Source organism: Bombyx mandarina, chromosome 08, assembly GCF_030267445.1.
Source record: "Bombyx mandarina strain Sakado chromosome 08, ASM3026744v2".
Classification (NCBI taxonomy): Eukaryota; Metazoa; Arthropoda; class Insecta; order Lepidoptera; family Bombycidae; genus Bombyx; species Bombyx mandarina.
Window position 1 is genome coordinate 1,997,058 of NC_143215.1, and position 17,266 is coordinate 2,014,323.

Genomic DNA, 17,266 nt, shown 5'->3' on the forward strand with positions numbered 1-17,266 from the left:
AAATAATAAAGTTGAACAAAAATGAGAGATCGTATTCGGAGCCGTTACAAGTTATTGTATTACATATGTTGTGGGTTTTGTTTAGTTTATAAATTAACTAGCGACCCGCCCTCGCTTCGCTTCGGAAACTGTAATTTATTATTGATTTCTCCACTATTTAATGGATGTTATTATACATATAAACCTTTTTCTTTAATCACTCTATCTATTAAAAAAAACCGCATCAAAATCCGTTGCGTAGTTTTAGAGATTTAAGCATAAATAGGGACAGATATAGGGACAGAGAAAGCGACTTTGTTTTATACTATGTAGTGAAGCATCTTCTGAGATCCGTCTATGTCTAAGCGTATTTAAAAGGTTTTAGCCGTAGAGTTTTTTTTCAAATTACGAGCCTTGGTTTGGTAATAACGAGGAAAATTAAATACCTATTTGACAAGAGCCTGTCATTCTTTTTTGTACTAAACGTGTGAACGGTGAATCCTCTAGAGGTGACAGCGTGAATTTCACCCCCAATTTGGTACATGGAGTCGAAGACTCGATTTCAATATAACAAGTCTACCATTCTTAAAATCGGAACGTAAAACCGCTTCGTTGCATTAACATATGCCATAAAATGCCATAAATAAAAAATGCCATACTTATCCCTTCAGATTTAGAAAATTGCAAATTAATTGCAAATTTGGTGGCGGGATTTCAACCACGTCTTTTTCTTCAGGCCGATTTTGTTGCTTTTTTTTCTCGAACATTCATAAATAACATAATTTTCGCAACATCAAATTTGATATACGATTTGTCGCTTTAATAAGAATTTTAAATATTGTAAATAAACATGCTTTAACAAAAACCGATTTCAAATTAAAAAAAAAGATATTCCAAAACAAATTAATATGCACTAAAAACTATAATCATCGAAATCGGTTGGCGTGATATTGAGTTATTCAGTTATTCATCTATTTGTCGCGCACGTACTTAATGCAAAGGGGAATGCCCACTCTCCATAGTGTGCTAGGCCCAAGGTGGACATCAAATATTACTATAAAAATGGATTGATTCAAATTCTTAAATGTATTACATATCTAAAAAATATATTGGAATTGACACCACTACTTACTATAAAAAATATAATAAAAATAAAAACTCGTTTTGAGGTTAATTTTCTATATAAATACTTCAAGAACTTTTCTTTTTTTAATGTTTAAGATGTTCCTAATGTATTTTTATCCAATTGTAGTTATTAGGGTATAAAAAACACACATACTTCTTTAAATATCTATATTTTCTTCATCTTCATACACAGTTAGTAAATAATCTAAAAATAGCACAGGAGAGCATATACACGGTTTTAAATCTCGGTCAGGTTAAAACCACAATTCACACAATGTTTTTCAGTCGTAGTATGAAAGGTTATTGATAAAAGCAAAATAAATCGAAGAAAAATCAAAGACATCCATTTTGAACGCAAGCACAAGCAGCAAGCGAAGTGTCAGTCAGTCAGATTAAAATCAGTGTTGTCAGTATAAAGAAAAAGAATTACATGAAATTCATATATCGATCATTTTTTTAAATAACCGATAATTGATTTATTTCTTAATCTTTTTTTACGAGTACACATTATTTTTTATGTTTTTGTTTTAGTTGTACATATTTAAATGACAATACTAGTTAAGTTTTTTTTATTGCTTAGATGGGTGGACGAGCTCACAGCCGCCCTGGTGCTAAGTGGTTACTGGAGCCCACAGACATCTACAACGTAAATGAGCCACCCACCTTGAGATATAAGTTCTAACGTCTCAAGTATAGTTACAAGTTTAAGCCCAATTGGTATGTCCTTGATGTTATTTTATGTGCTTATAATCCATTAAAATCGATTGATTAATGATAATACTTAAAATGATTTATTTATATGTTTTATTTATATACTTAAAATGTTTACTTAATACGTAAAAAGTTTTAATGCTGGCAATATTTTTGCCGCAAACATCAAAAACCTTGTTTTTTCAATGGAATTCCTTTTTTTTTAAACTACTTATTGTAAACTGTAGTGGCGGTTATTTGGAAGAAAGTAAATGCATATTTATTTATGACAAAATTAATGCACTAAGTATTTTTTCTCTAATCTATTGTCCGCTTTGTGCCTGAAATGGGCCGTCCCCTTTAAGACTTATATGGCTTCCTCATGGATACCATTATCAGAACTGGACTAAATTGAAATGGGACACGGGAAGCGTCAGATTTCTAATAAAAAACGAATCATCAACATGGATTCTTCACCCAGTCAAAAGTTATGAGGTTGCAAACATAAAATAAAGATGTGTGGTGTCGTGGGACACCGGATAGGAACGAAGTTCCTTATTATAAAAATATTAATTTTAAGTTCTATTCGAAAATAATTATTCGGGTATTTTTATTATTTATGTATAGTCATATAGTTATTTACGTATGATGGCCATACAGTGTCTAATGTATAGTCTACGTGATGACGGTTATTATTATTATTCATATAAATAGCTGTTTCTTATATTATTATTATACATTTTTTATTATGATTCTTTTATTGATAAAAAAATTACTTTACAAGGCTATCGACTTTATTTTATTCACAATGATTTATAAAAAAATATATAATAATAATATAAAAAGCAACAGCGATTTATATGAATAATAATAATAACCGTCATCACGTAGACTATACATTAGACACTGTATAGCCATCATACATAAATAACTATATGACTATACATAAATAATAAAAATCTTACGTTACGGACGTTTTTTCCCGGTTAGGGTACCCCTCCGCATCGTCCTATTTTTATCCTAAATTTTTTATATCCTAAATTTAGCCGAATTGAGAACCTCCTCCTTTTTTGAAGTCGGTTAAAAAGAGGCCAGTGAGCGGGCGAGAAAATTATCTTAAACCTCAATTAAAAAACTCGCTAGCACCGCTCAGACCTCCATCGGCAACGATAAAATACACAACAATTTTCCGTGAATGTTGTTCGAAGCATGCATTAGACCAGAATGGGCCATTACGAGACAACGATCTCCTTAACCACATCTCCTTGTAACTTGATAGTTTCGTGTGTCCAAACTTTAATATCATTTCGTTTCTTCGTAACATTATCAGACTTTAGTTTTGAGCTCAATGTTTTTAATATGTAAATTTTAGATTGGGTATACGAACAGCATCGCACTGTCTCGCTCCTCGCACCTTTCAATTTGGAGGCATAGAGTGAATATTTTCAAACACGAAAAGTAAGTGGACGAGCTCACAGCCCACCTGGTGTTAAGTGGTTACTGGAGCCCATAGACATCTACAACGTAAGTGCGCCACCCACCTTGAGATATGATTACTGAGGTCTCAGTATAGTTACAACGGCTGCCACACCCTTCAAACCGAAACGTATTACAGCTTCACAGCAGAAATAGGCAAGGTAGTGGTACCTACCCGTGCGGACTCACAAGAGGTCCTACCACCAGTAATTACGCAAATTACAATTTTGCGGGTTTGATTTTTATTACACGATGTTATTCCTTCACCGTGGAAGTCAATCGTGAACATTTGTTAAGTACGTATTTCATTTCAAAAATTGGTATCCGCCTGCGGGATTCGAATACCGTTGCATTGCTAGATATGAATGCACCGGGCGTTTTATCCTTTAGGCCACGACGACTACACTAGGTAGTATTAACAAAATTTGCACGATAAAATCTACTACCAAACTGGCTCAAGGGTACGATGTATCACGATTGTCATCAGAACTACACAATTATCAAGTTCCGAAACGATATAATGACTAAAAGTGACAGGAGAATTGTAATAAAATATTTGATTACATACACAAACAAGCATTGTGTACATGTATACATTCTGTTCTAAAATCTACGGACTGAATAGCTGTTATCAAAAAATCCTTTGATAAAGAAACGTTTACCTTATCAATGCCAAGAAAATAATTTATTAAATTATTTTTATCTGGCTCACGAGAGCGATAGTGATGTTAGGTACATTACTATCGCAGTTTTTTCGGTGTGTCCATATGTACTCGGCGTTTGAAATTAATGTTTTGGTTTTAACGTGGTTCAATTGTATTTATCTTCCTGTTTATGATTTTATAAATTAATGAAGTAATTAATCAATATAAGAACTGTATTAGCATTTGGAACCTAGAAGTTTTGGGATGATTTTTAAAATCGAAAGTACCGCGGTTGATTTGTAACGTGCTTAATCAAGTCTATTGTTATTGAACGTGCGAAATTTACTGTAATATAAACAGTGGTTAAGAAGTGCAGTGTGCCTTCCGAAAACCGGGTCAGGGATTTGGAATCTGTCGGGTAATCAACGCAGGTAACGTCATGTTTGTTTACAATAGCTCATTATTGACACTGTTGTCTAGTTTTGACAGTTCCGCGCTTGACATGTCAGTTAGCACGTGTAAGATAACGACAGAAGTTTAACGATAATGTTATCAAAATTTATTAGCTGACGCTATGAGATTTTTATTTTTTTTGTTTACACAAAACATGCGTCTTTCACGTAACTCGATTCATTAATTACGGTAATGACATGTTAATACTATGCCAACCGTAGACACTCACGAGCAGACTACCAAGTGAATTCCACTGTTTATCTTGAGACACGAGGTAAGCCACAATTATATTGTATAACGTATGTCCTACCTTTCAAAGTAAAACTATTGACAGCTTTGCGACATGAACAATTAATCAAACTAGTGGTCCCGCAGTAGTCTAAATTCAACTATCATTATGTAATAAAATAAGGGTCATAACAGAACGATGTTCTTTGATTATTTATTTCTTTATTGTACACACAGTTAATATTACAGTAATTGCGTAAGATATAAAAAGTGGCGAGCTTAACTCAACAATTGAGTTTTCTACCAGCTAACCGTTCTTAACGAAGGAAAGCTTTAAATGAGTGGGTAGAAGAATACAATCTAATTAATTTACAATTTACAATCTAGACAAGAATTTAATAATAATAAATAAAAAAAACACTAATACATAATATATTAGACTACATATATACATACACACATAAATAACGTAAACATATACATACACGTACATATATAATGAAATACATAAATAAATAAATATATATAAGTAATACTAAATTGATCGATAGTGCTCCTTTAATGCCTTCCTGAATACCTAAAGTGAGGGACTTGCACGGATTGAGTGTGGAACTGAGTTCCACAGACGCACAGAGTGCACAGTGAACGAACCGCCGTAGCGGCTGGAGGAGTGAGGGGGAAAATTAAGGAGAAGGGATCTACTTGTACGACAGGGTACATCTCGGGGCATCTGGTACTCGAAGCGCTCACGGAGGTACTGGGGAACAGCTGGGTTATTGAGGATGTTGAACAGTATACATAAAACATGTACATCACGGCGAAGTCGGATAGGCAACCAATTAAGTTGATCGTTGAAGTTGTTTCTTAGAATTCTAATATGCACTTGCCTTCGAAATTAGAATCCCGACATTTTGGCATCACTGGATACTGGTGCGCAGGAGATCCTAGGCACTTGATCTGATAGACTTCAAAATTAAATATAAGTACGTACTGTTATTCGCGTACTTCACTACATAATATAAAACAAAGTCGCTTTCTCTGTCCCTATATCCCTATGTATGCTTAAATCTTTAAAATTACGCAACGGATTTTGATGCGGTTTTTTTTAAATAGATAGAGTGATTGTAGAGGAAGGTTTATATGTACTAGAAGTCCCACAGTAGTCGAAATTCGACTATAATTATTTGGAATTGTAATTTTGTACACTATTATGGTTGTATTTTATACTTCTATAATCACAAATTTCGCCAAGGCTATACTATTAAAAAATATTAATAAAAACAAACAATATTTAATCTATTTTGCAATTTATTATTGATTTCTCCACTATTTAACTATTTTAGTTAAATAGTGGAGAAATCAATAATAAATTGCACGAAGCGAAGCGAGGGCGGGTCGCTAGTATATAGGTAATATAGAATATACTCATATACCTAACAAACACTCATTCTTCCTCCCGAAAGCTGTGGTTTTTTTTTTAAAGATTTTACATATTTACAGTAGTCTGTTTGTGTACGGATCCAGAAATATTTGGGAAGTGGTTTTTAGTACAATTGACGAATATCGGAACTCTAAAATTTTATCTTCGACTGTCTGGACGTACCAGCTATTATACTCGTTTGAAATTTGGTATTCAACGAACTGCTAAATAATACTGGGTATCGAAAATGAAAATGATTTTTGATGGTTATGGTTTCTTTGTATCTCTTTGAATAAGTAGATATAATATCACCATTACATACGAAGTAATTTAGAAAAAAATGGTTATAGTATACTATCTATATTTGTTATTATTATTATTAGGATTGTCTATAATCCCGGTCTGACGAATCTATTGGGACTAAGAGACACTTCGGTTCACTCTGTTTCTACAACGTATGTCCCACTGGAATTATTCAGGAAGTACGCACTTGGAAAGAATAGTTTGAGAAGATCCCGTCAAAGTTAATTACATCAAATTTAATTCCTTGCTGTTGTACCACTCGCAACGGAAGTATACTGTATCCATACTATCAACAGAAAACAGTGAGTTAATAATTAATTAACTCACTGTTTTCTGTCTGTTTCCAACCTCTCTACATGACCACGATGTGAGCAAAAAATATTATAATTTTCTTTATTTAATCTTAATCAAGCATCAGAGACTGATTTTTGCTGTCATTCTATGTCACATTTGATAAATTTAAGTTAATGTAATTTTCAAATAGTTTATGTCGTAAATAACGACCATACAAATTAATTATCGATGCGTCCTTGACAAATTCAAAATGGCGCTGAAGGTGTTGCCATTAGTTTAATTGAATACGTAACGGTGTTACCATATTAACATGTTATTCGATCGATTTGATACCTAGGTTGTTGAGTAGCATTGGAATTAATGTGATTAGTTTCCTTTATGCTTTTGTGTTTAAGTCTATTTGTGTATAAACGTGTAGCTTAAAAACTAAAAGCAAACTTAAATAACACAACGAACTAACATTTAATTTTTTATACCATTGATGGTCAGGATATTAGAGCGAAATTATAAAATTACTGTATTGTCATCGTTCCTTGATGCGTGTGTAAATTTTCAAGATCATCGGACGACATTTGGGACAGCAGGATGTGTATAATTCACGCAAGGATACCATTTCGTTTAATAATCTAAGAGACTTCTGGTGTAAGACGACAAAAATATGATCCTGTGAATCTGAACTCCATCCACGAATATGATACGCAATAAGAGGTTCCAACACATGTGGTCAACACGTAACGCTAGTAAAAATCGTTATCTAATATGCATTTTGTTGCCGACGGTACTTCGAGATGAAAGAGGCCGTCGTAGTACGGTCTCAGCGTGATTATGGTTGCTTGTATTTGTTTGGGTTTTTTTTTTTTTTTTTAATGTTAGCTTTATTATTGTTTAATTATAATATTTAGGTATATTATATTTAGATATGTCTACATTAAGGATGACCCGAAGGTCTACAATAGTAAGTTACACCAATTTAATTTCAAAATATTTTTTTACGAAAATACCACTTTAGGGTTACAGTTTCATAATATACTAAGTGCCTTATTATGATGCTTAAGAAGTGGATGTTCTAAATTTAAAAGCCCCACATGCACATGCAGCTTAATCAAAGCGTCTCATAAAGTTGGGCTACAGTATTACAATACTGCCCAATTAAACTTGAGTTATAAAAAATACTTGTTTACACACACGTGTAATACCCGCGTAGCAGTCGTAGATCCAAGCGTAGCCGCGTAGAGGCCTGCGGTCGTACAACTTTGATGACGCTCTCAGTCGTAGCGCATATGACGGTCGTGTAGGCCTACAGTGTGGGTTAGCACCAGTAAATACACATTTCTTTATATATTACATAGCGGAAATTAATAATTAAGTTAAGAAATATTTGTTAAGTAAGGTATTGTACCGATATTACATATAAATTGAATGAAATGACATCTGTCATAAACTATATATACATATTTCCTCTTAATTTGTACAGGATTAGGCTACAGTACTTGAAAACGGCATTCGTGCATCGCTTAATATGCATATACAGTCGACTCTCGTTAATTCGAAACTTGAGGGACTCATAAAATATTACGAATTATCGAATGTTTGAAATATCAAATGGTTCGAAATTTGTGAGAGAAAATAAATAAAACTTCGAATTACTAAGTATTGATCAATAATTATTTATTAACTGCTATTCTATAACAATGAATTGACACACGTTGAACATCTGTAGCGTTTTTACTCTGTGTCTCGGTCTTGACTTATTTGTTCTTTGAGCTCTACCTCTGTCGTAGTTAGCGGTGTCGTTCTGTTCTTCCCGGGAGATACACATAATGTAAACATACGTGTTTATATTCGTCGGTTTCGAGGTCAAAGCTATTTTATTATAATTATAAAAGAGATTAACTCGTTTTTAAATTAGACGCTTATTAAGTCCTTTTTTTCATTACCCTTTTTGTTTTATATTTCTTTAGATTAACGGGTGGGCTCAGAGATTTTTTTATTGCTTAGACGGGTGGATAAGCTCACGGCTCACCTAGTGTTAAGTGGTTATCAGAGTCCGTGGAGATCATAAACGTAAGCGTCTCCATCCAACTTGAGACCTGATCTCCCAGCCTTCAAACCAAAACTCAACTTCATCGTGGAAGTCAGTCGCGGACCTGTGTTAAGTGACGTATTTTATTAGACACAGTGGCACCTGCCTGCGGGATTCGAACCCCGGCACAGTCGCATCACTTGATACGAATTCACCGGGCATCTTATCTTTTAAACCACAAGGCTAGTTTGAGAATTATCCCTAATATGGTATATTTAATTGACATTGATGACATTCTCATTTCTGTTGAAGTCGGCATTATTTTTTATGAATCTTTGTACTATTTGTTAATACGCTTTTATTAACTTCAGACGTATCTATGTTAGTATGTAACGGAATCTTTGATCATGATTTGAGGTTTTGATGAACTCGAAGTTTGGTATACTTATTAAGGACCGATGACAATTAAATATTTTATAACAAAAAACAAAAAAAAAATTGAAATTCAACTATAAAATGAAAAATAAATAATAGTTTAAAAAAAACTAATAAAGTTCGCTTTTTAGAAACTCCAACTAAAGAATAGAAAATAAATTTGCTGGTGGTAAAAATGGGGTGCTTTTCAGGACATTATCAAAATAACCCTTCTACTCATATCTGTTCATAAAATATTTATAACTACTGGTACCATGCAACTCACGGTTTTTTTTACAATAAAATAATTTTTTTCTTACACTATTTTTAATTCAAATTTATTAATTTTTTTTTCTATTTTTCAGTTGGATTTTCTATAAAAGCGTATTTTGTTAGTTTTTTTAACTATTTGTCGTCTTTAGTCACGTGGATGATGTTTGTTACAGATACAGCGGACCGTGTACCGTGCAGTGAGTGTGGCGATGGCGCGGTAGCCAGCAGGCTGGCGGGGTACGGACGGCACGCGGGGTACGCGGGCGGCGCGGGTACGTACCACGCGCGCACGCCCGCCGTACCACTGAACGCAAGTACGTACCCTCTACTAGCCTCTAGTAATAGTACCTTAGAAAAACTTTTGACGTAAGACCAGAAAATAGTACATTGTGCACCAAGGGAGAAAAGTAGGACATTTCCTCCTGCGTAAAACACGCGGGATGTGATGTACTCTTAATTTTTTTTAAATAAACTTCTACTAATTGAATAAGAACTGTCTGATGAACTCATCTTTGTTTAATACTTCACTATTAAATTTTATTGCCTTTTGTTTATTTCATTTTTACACTAAACACAATATTGCAAATTACCCGAGCACAACAATGGCGGAGAATTTTAGGTGCGTGAGAGCAGACGAAGACACTAACGCGCATACGCACTTGTCAGTACCCAGGGAGGAAAAGTTACACTTTCTTCCCTATACAGCGGGAGGAAAACCGAACTTTCGGCGTAGGTAGGAGAAAAAATATGTTTGTTTTTCACAAAGTCGTCATGGCCTAAAGGATAAGACGTTCGGTGCATTGGTGTTCAATCCCGTAAGCGGCTACCAATTTTTCTAATGAAATACGTACTTAGCAAATGTTCACGATTGACTTCCACGGTGAAGGAATCACATCGTGTAATAAAAATCAAACCTGCAAAATTTATAATTTGCATAATTACTGGTGGTAGGACCTCTTTTGAATCCGCACGGTTAGGTACCACCACCCCGCCTATTTCTGCCGTGAAGCAGTAATGCGTTTCGGTTTGAAGGGTGGGACAGCCATTGTTTCAAGGTGGGTGGCAGCATTTATGTTGTAGATGTCTATGAGCTCCAGTAAACACTTAATACCAGGTGGGCTGTGAGCTGGTCCACCCATTTAAGCATTTAAAAAAAACATATGTAATCGTGAATGATTGATTGTGTGATGCACATATGTTTGAAAAACGAAGCCTTTAGTTTCTTGATGTATTTTTTTTGAGGTGATTAAACCGCATTTCGGACTTAAAATGTCTATTCGATTACAAAGTTAGCATTTCGGAACGAGCCCTTGCTTTGCGTAGGAAATGGGCAGAGCGGTGGTACCTACCCTTGCGAGCTTACAACACGCTCTTCCGTCATTAGTGCTCTTCGTAATTAGTTACGCAAATTAAAACTTATAAATATTATTTCTTTATTACGGAAGTCATTCGTGAACACGTGAAGTATGTATTTCATAATAAAAAATTGGTACGTGCTCGTGGGATTCGAACCTTGACATAATCGCATCGTGCGACACGGTCACACAGGGCGTCTAATCCTTTAGGCCACGACGACCTCAGAAGCATGACATTCTACAAATAATAAGTGTAATTCGCGTGTATACCATTCCCCAATTACACAATGACGTCATCGTACGAATGACAGGAAATAATCGAATCTAAAAACGGTGTGTTTTGTTTAAGTTCAGCTCAAAGATCGAAAAGGCTGAGTTAAACAGCAGCTCGCGATAATTGAGAAAAAATTAATAGTGAAATTCGTGTCTCGATTATAGTCATATACGATCACAGTGCCTGACGCTGACATAGCCTCTCAAGGCTATCAGGTTAGGTAGGATAAAAAAAAAAACACACACACACACACGCCTGATGCGTACCCTTAACAACATAATAATATTGCATCTATAGAATTCTAGTGGCTTAGCTTAAATTAAAAAAAAAGAACGACTTAAATGCGTGTATTCTATTGGTTTATCAAATTAAACAGTTTCTTCTAGTCCAAAAAAGGACAAACGTACTCTTTCCGTTCCTTTTAAATCAAGCGCATACCTTTTAAAGTATTAAAATTGGTAAACTAAAAAATTTCAAATTCTTCAATTACATTTTTGAATGTTTCCTAAAAAATACGAATTGTGTATTAAGCCACTCCAAAGGTGCAAATTCTTATGATACAATTAAAAATAATCACTCGGACCATAATGAACAAGGCTGTTATTACGGGGCACATGTTCATCGAATGGTAAGATATTTATGCCTAAGTCTTTTGAATTGTTGCTAACACTAGGTAATGAGGTTGAAAATCTTGAAAAAAATATTTTAGTAGTTTAATAACAAAAAATAATTGCTTAAATAGCAAACCAACTAAAAGTTAATTTAACGATTTTTCTTTATCATTTTGATACCGGGCGTGATATTAGAACTTCTTCTTTTTCTCCACCCATTAGACTACTACACTAGACTACTACTACAACCAGTAAACTATTCACTCCTCTTTCTCTCATATCGTCATTCACCCACTCCATCTATGTCTTCTTCGGTCGACCTCTACCCCCTCTACCTTACACTACCATTTCCATACACCTCACCATCATACTTACATGCATCTTCTCTCTACGCATCACAAATCCATACCACGCTAACAGTCTGCTCTTTAGGCCAGGTCAAGATATTAGAATGAAATAATAAAATTATTATAATGTTATTGGTTATTGGTTCATTACATACATACTCACTACCAAGCTGATATAACCTTGCTAATAATAAATGATACGTTTACCTCAGACATTTCAATATCAATTTATCAGTCTAAAATCCTTTATGATCCAGTCTTGATTTACAAAACAATAAAATTCGAGATACTTATACTTGCAAATGGTAAAAACGCGGGTCCCGATTGATGGAGAATGTTTCAAATCGCCAAAATTTCCTTTAAGGAAAGAAAAGATAGCTCAAACCCACAAATCTCAATTCGAATCACGATTAATTCGCAAGCACAGAAAACCGACGCCGCCGGCCGCGGGAACTCACTCAATATTTCAATTCCAAGCCATTTCACGATATCCAAATATTCGCACAAAATATATACGTAACGACGTCATTACTGAAATTCCTATACAATGCTTTCGGAGTGCTGCACTCAATGGGTTTGTGCGGCACAAAAAACGCAATACACGTCTAACAATGAGATGCACACCAGTATTCAGTAATTAGGTCGAGAGCTGGCTTCGTTGTTTGCGACTTCCGATTGCAGTTCGGACTATTTAGAAGAACGTTGAGTAGGAATGTAAATTATTGATTTGTTTTTGACTCCATTTGGTTGGATAATAATGATTTTGTTATAAGGAAATTGTAGATTGCGGCCATGTTTGAAATTCATTCATACACTTTTTTTTATGAATCCGATATGGCAAAGGGAATTGATGATTGCCAAAGTCGAAAGAAATTCATGAAGTAATTTTATAAACATTTGGCTACTCTTTCTGTACGTGGACAGCCGTTATGTATGTTTGTATGTTTATTTTAAATGCGCTCGCGGGTCGCTCGGCAACTTTTCTTAGAAAATAAGTCGATGCCTTCACCATTATTATTATTTATTTTTATTGTCTAGATAGGTGGACGCGTTCACGGCACGCCTGATTTCAAGTGGACATTGAAGTCTACAGATACTAGCAACGTAAATGCGGTCACCCACCTCTAGACACAAGAGTACTAAGTATCAGTTCTTCAGTATGGAGGTGGTACATGTGCTTACTTCTAGTAGATTCAAGAATGGCCCCTAATCCAATGTATTGAAAATCTTCCATTTATCTTAATAATACCCGTTAGCGGGTACTTTGATTTTTTACATACGTTTGGATGCTTCGAGTGCTCCGTGCAGTATCTACATTACAATTTAAGTTTTTTTTGCATTACCTGTTAGCTTCCCTTCGTTTGCCGCTAGGGGCGCTGTTCCAACTTCATACAAATTTGAGTTAACTTTGACGCGATCGAGAAGTTAAAAACTCGCACTAAGCACACTGGTATTAGACTCGATTATAGGCATCACTATGTGAATATCTGGCTGTCCCATTTATACAAGTCGGGTCGTATGACTACAGCTGAAATAGGCAGGAGGTTAGTATCTACGCGTGCTGACTTATACGATGACACGATTTATGACAAATAATAATAATTGCAGATGACATAAACTCGCTGGCAATATTGGTGTAACCAAAAGTTGGTTGCAATACTGAAAAATATAATATAAATAAAGAACCATTTACTTGACAAGGCATTACAGAGTTTTTTTTTTGCTTAGATTGGTGAACGACCTCACAGCCCACCTGGTGTTAAGTGGTTACTGGAGCCCATAGACTTAAATAACGTAATTGCGCCATCAACCTTGAGATATAAGTTCTAAGGTCTCAAGTATAGTTACAACGGCTGCCTGAAATTCAATCTTTTGTACTATAATATGTACTATATTTTAATATCAATACTATAAACTGCATGAATTATACTTTTAATTTAATGAACATCTATAGAACTTAATTGTTTCCTAATAGTGTCCGATTGAATACTTTGGCGATTTGAAAGAAAAAAAAAAGCATGTTTCAGCAAAAAATCCTCAGCATTTTTATTGATTTTTACATTAGATTGATTTATGAATCGTCCAGCGCTAGGATTGGGGGAGACAAGGTTTTTGTGTGGAGCCTACGTCCTTTGTGGGTCAGGCAACCGTGTCTGTATGATTGATGGTTCGTACCTATCGAGGTTATACTACACGATGACCTTATTTGAGAATTAGGAGAAAGAGACTGTAGAGAATTTGAGGGACATTTGAGACTTTTCAACCGGAACTTTAGGCGGAAACGCGACGAACGAGGTCTTGAGAATTATTTTGATTGCCCAATTTAATGTTTCGTCAGATTTAAACCCTTTGATTGCCATGTAGGTCACCGATGCCCTACGTGGCGCACTGAAGTACTAAGATGCCGACATATTTAGTAGACTGGGAAAGATGATTCCGAAGATACTGAGAATTACTGAAGTCGTCGTGGCCTAAAGGATAAGACGTCCGGTGCATTCGTATCGAGCGATGCACCGGTGTTCGAATCCCGCAGGCGGGTACCAATTTTTCTAATGAAATACGTACTCAACAAATGTTCACGATTGACTTCCACGGTGAGGGATTAACATCGTGTAATAAAAATCAAACCCGCAAAATTATAATTTGCGTAATTACTGGTGGTAGGACCTCTTGTGAGTCCGCGCAGGTAGGTACCACCGCCCCGTTTATTTCTGCCGTGAAGCAGTAATGCGTTTCGGTTTGAAGGGTGGGGTAGCCGTTGTGACAATAATGAGACCTTAGAACTATATCTCAAGGTGTGTGGCGCATTTACGTTATAGATGTCTATGGGCTCCAGTAACCACTTAACACCAGGTGGGCTGTGAGCTCGTCCACACATCTCACCAATAAAAAATAAAAATAAAAGAATTAATCTATTTCTAAGAGACTTAAAAGACTAAAACATACATTATAAACAAAAGTAAGCAAAGTTAAGCAGTCCAGGCGTTTAGTAACAGAAATAATTACTTCAGTACGCCACGTAGGGCACCGGTAACGTAAATGGCAGTTAAAGGGCAGACAGCGGCTTGGCTCTGCTCCTGGCATTGCTGAAGTCCATGGGCGACTGCAACCACTTACCATCAGGTGGGTCGTACGCTCGTCTGCGTACAAAGGCAATAAATAAAAAGAAGGGTTATACGTGTAATAATATTGGCTTCTTATTAGTTATTTGAAAGTGCTGTTTGCATTCTCCCAGACCAATCAAGTCTTAATAAATACCTATCATTGTATCGGAGCATTATTTCTATCTTATCTTCTTTCGTTTTTTTTTGATTTCATCTTAATTGATTAGTATTTACAATACGCTTTTATTAGTTTCATATGTATGTTAACTATGTATGTATTGGAATTAGTGACCGTGATTTTTTAAGGGTATAGAAGCGCTCAGATGAGAGAAACGAACCTTTTATTAATATTATTTATTTAAGACATTAATTACTGTTTTTATTGTTATACATTTTCTCTGAGACCATAGTGTTATGATGCTACTCTTCTATCCACTGACATTAAAAATTACTAGTGTTGTGCTACAGCTCATCCTTCTTAATAGGGATGTGCCCACTAACAATTTTGACCCCCTTCAAAACGTCGGGTTAAATCGAAATTCGGCGTGCTTACTAAGGACCGATGACAATTCAATATTTTAAACAGTTAGACCCGTTATTTACTTTCGGCACTCAAAACAACAACTTCATTTGAGCGCCTTCTTTTTTTCACTTAGCAAATTGGAAACCGTTGTATTTGCCTGAAAGTATGTACAGTAACGAATAATTTATGATAACATAATGCTACATAAACTAAAAAAACAAAAAAAAAAAAAGTTTAAAAAAACAAACAAAAACACGCTTTTATGGAATATCGACCTAATAAATAGAAAATAAATTTATTGTTAAAAAAAGCGTGTGGGTGGCACCCCACCACGCCTTTTCACAATAAAATTATTTTTATTTTTTTAGTTGGATTTTCTATAAGTGTGTTTTTTTTAAACTATTATTTATAGATAAACAAATTTCATTTCATTTAGCTCTTTTTTATTTTTCATATAACATATTGTTTAATGCATGGAAAAGTGAATAAACTCGATGATGGCAAAAAAGGCATTACAAGAAGCCGATTGCTATAAAAAAAGAAGTTAATAAGGCCTTTATAATATTTCACAGTTTTGAATTTGGAACGTAAGTTTTTAGTTTTTAAGCAAGCACGTCCTAATACTTTTATCATCTATAATATAAGTATCTTTTTTGTAAAATTATTTATAAAAACACAAAAGAGTGCTCATACAACGCTTCGACTTCATGGTCGGAGTGAGTTCAGAATATTTTGCAAGCAACAAAATATAATATACCAGTTGGGCGCTTAAGACATTTCTTAATGCACGGTCACCAATAAAACGTCAGTTCTCGTTAAATTTTCGTCGCGTCCCGCCGTTCTCACTTCCGAAAGGTCGTTAGTGGAGCGCGACGATCCGGAATAATTGAATTACCACGGTTACACTGTCGCCTCCTTATGCAACGGTGGATTTTATTTATTCAACAACTTTCTTTCGGAATTTAGAGGGTAATTTTTTGCGAATTAAACTCCGCAGTCTTGATGCTCAGTGGCTCATTGACAGTTTACGTTTATGGTTCGGGGTTTTGAAGATTAGTTGATGATTGTGGACCGAGCCAAAAACAATTTGCAAGACATCACTCAGATTACGAACTCTTTTTTATGATTGAGGGATTACTGGTGGCCCGGAGGCCATTCCAGTTTCACAAGACAGGTGGGCGAGCAAAGGTTCACCGGGAGGGGTGGGATTTGTTAAAAGCTACCCAAGCGCCTCCAAGGTAGACCTAACGACTCAAGAGTAGCTGCTTCGCGAGTTAATCTACTACATGATCGGAAACGCGACCCGCTGGGAAGATCCGGCGAGAAACTCAGCGGGCTGATGTAGGTTAAGTTGCACGTCGAATTCGGCAAAGAGTTCTCGAGAGAAAACGCTTTGCCGAGTTCGACGAGTACGATTACCGAGGTCCCTAAGCCTGCTCCTAGTTGTTAGAGCTGAAGGCGTCTAATGCAAGAGTTATTGGATCTGATGGATCCGTAAAGACGTGTCTAGGGCGACGACGGTGACTGGCTCCTGCGTGGTCAGGATTTTGGAGATTGTGAACTGCGAGGTCGTCCAATCGTCCAAGCCTTGGATCCTTAATTCGAATAAAAGCGATGTATGGCGATCACAGGAACTGAAGTGGACAAGCTGAAGAAAATATGGAAGACAGAAATATAGCCAAAGCCACAGGTTTTGAGGTCGTCGGGGCCTAAAGGATAAGACGTCCGGT

At 35.6% G+C, this 17,266-nt stretch overlaps 1 protein-coding gene across 3 annotated transcripts in view; it reads left to right on the plus strand.

Annotated features, from left to right (window-relative positions):
* The first annotated feature begins 9,498 nt into the window (after positions 1 to 9,498).
* The window catches only part of Camta (Calmodulin-binding transcription activator), a 193,649-nt gene continuing 185,881 nt past the window's right edge, over positions 9,499 to 17,266 (plus strand). For all 3 annotated transcript variants that reach the window (XM_089729407.1, XM_089729409.1, XM_089729408.1), the window contains exon 1: positions 9,499 to 9,636. The gene's annotated coding sequence lies outside the window, so the exon portion shown is untranslated. The remainder of the gene's footprint in view (positions 9,637 to 17,266) is intronic.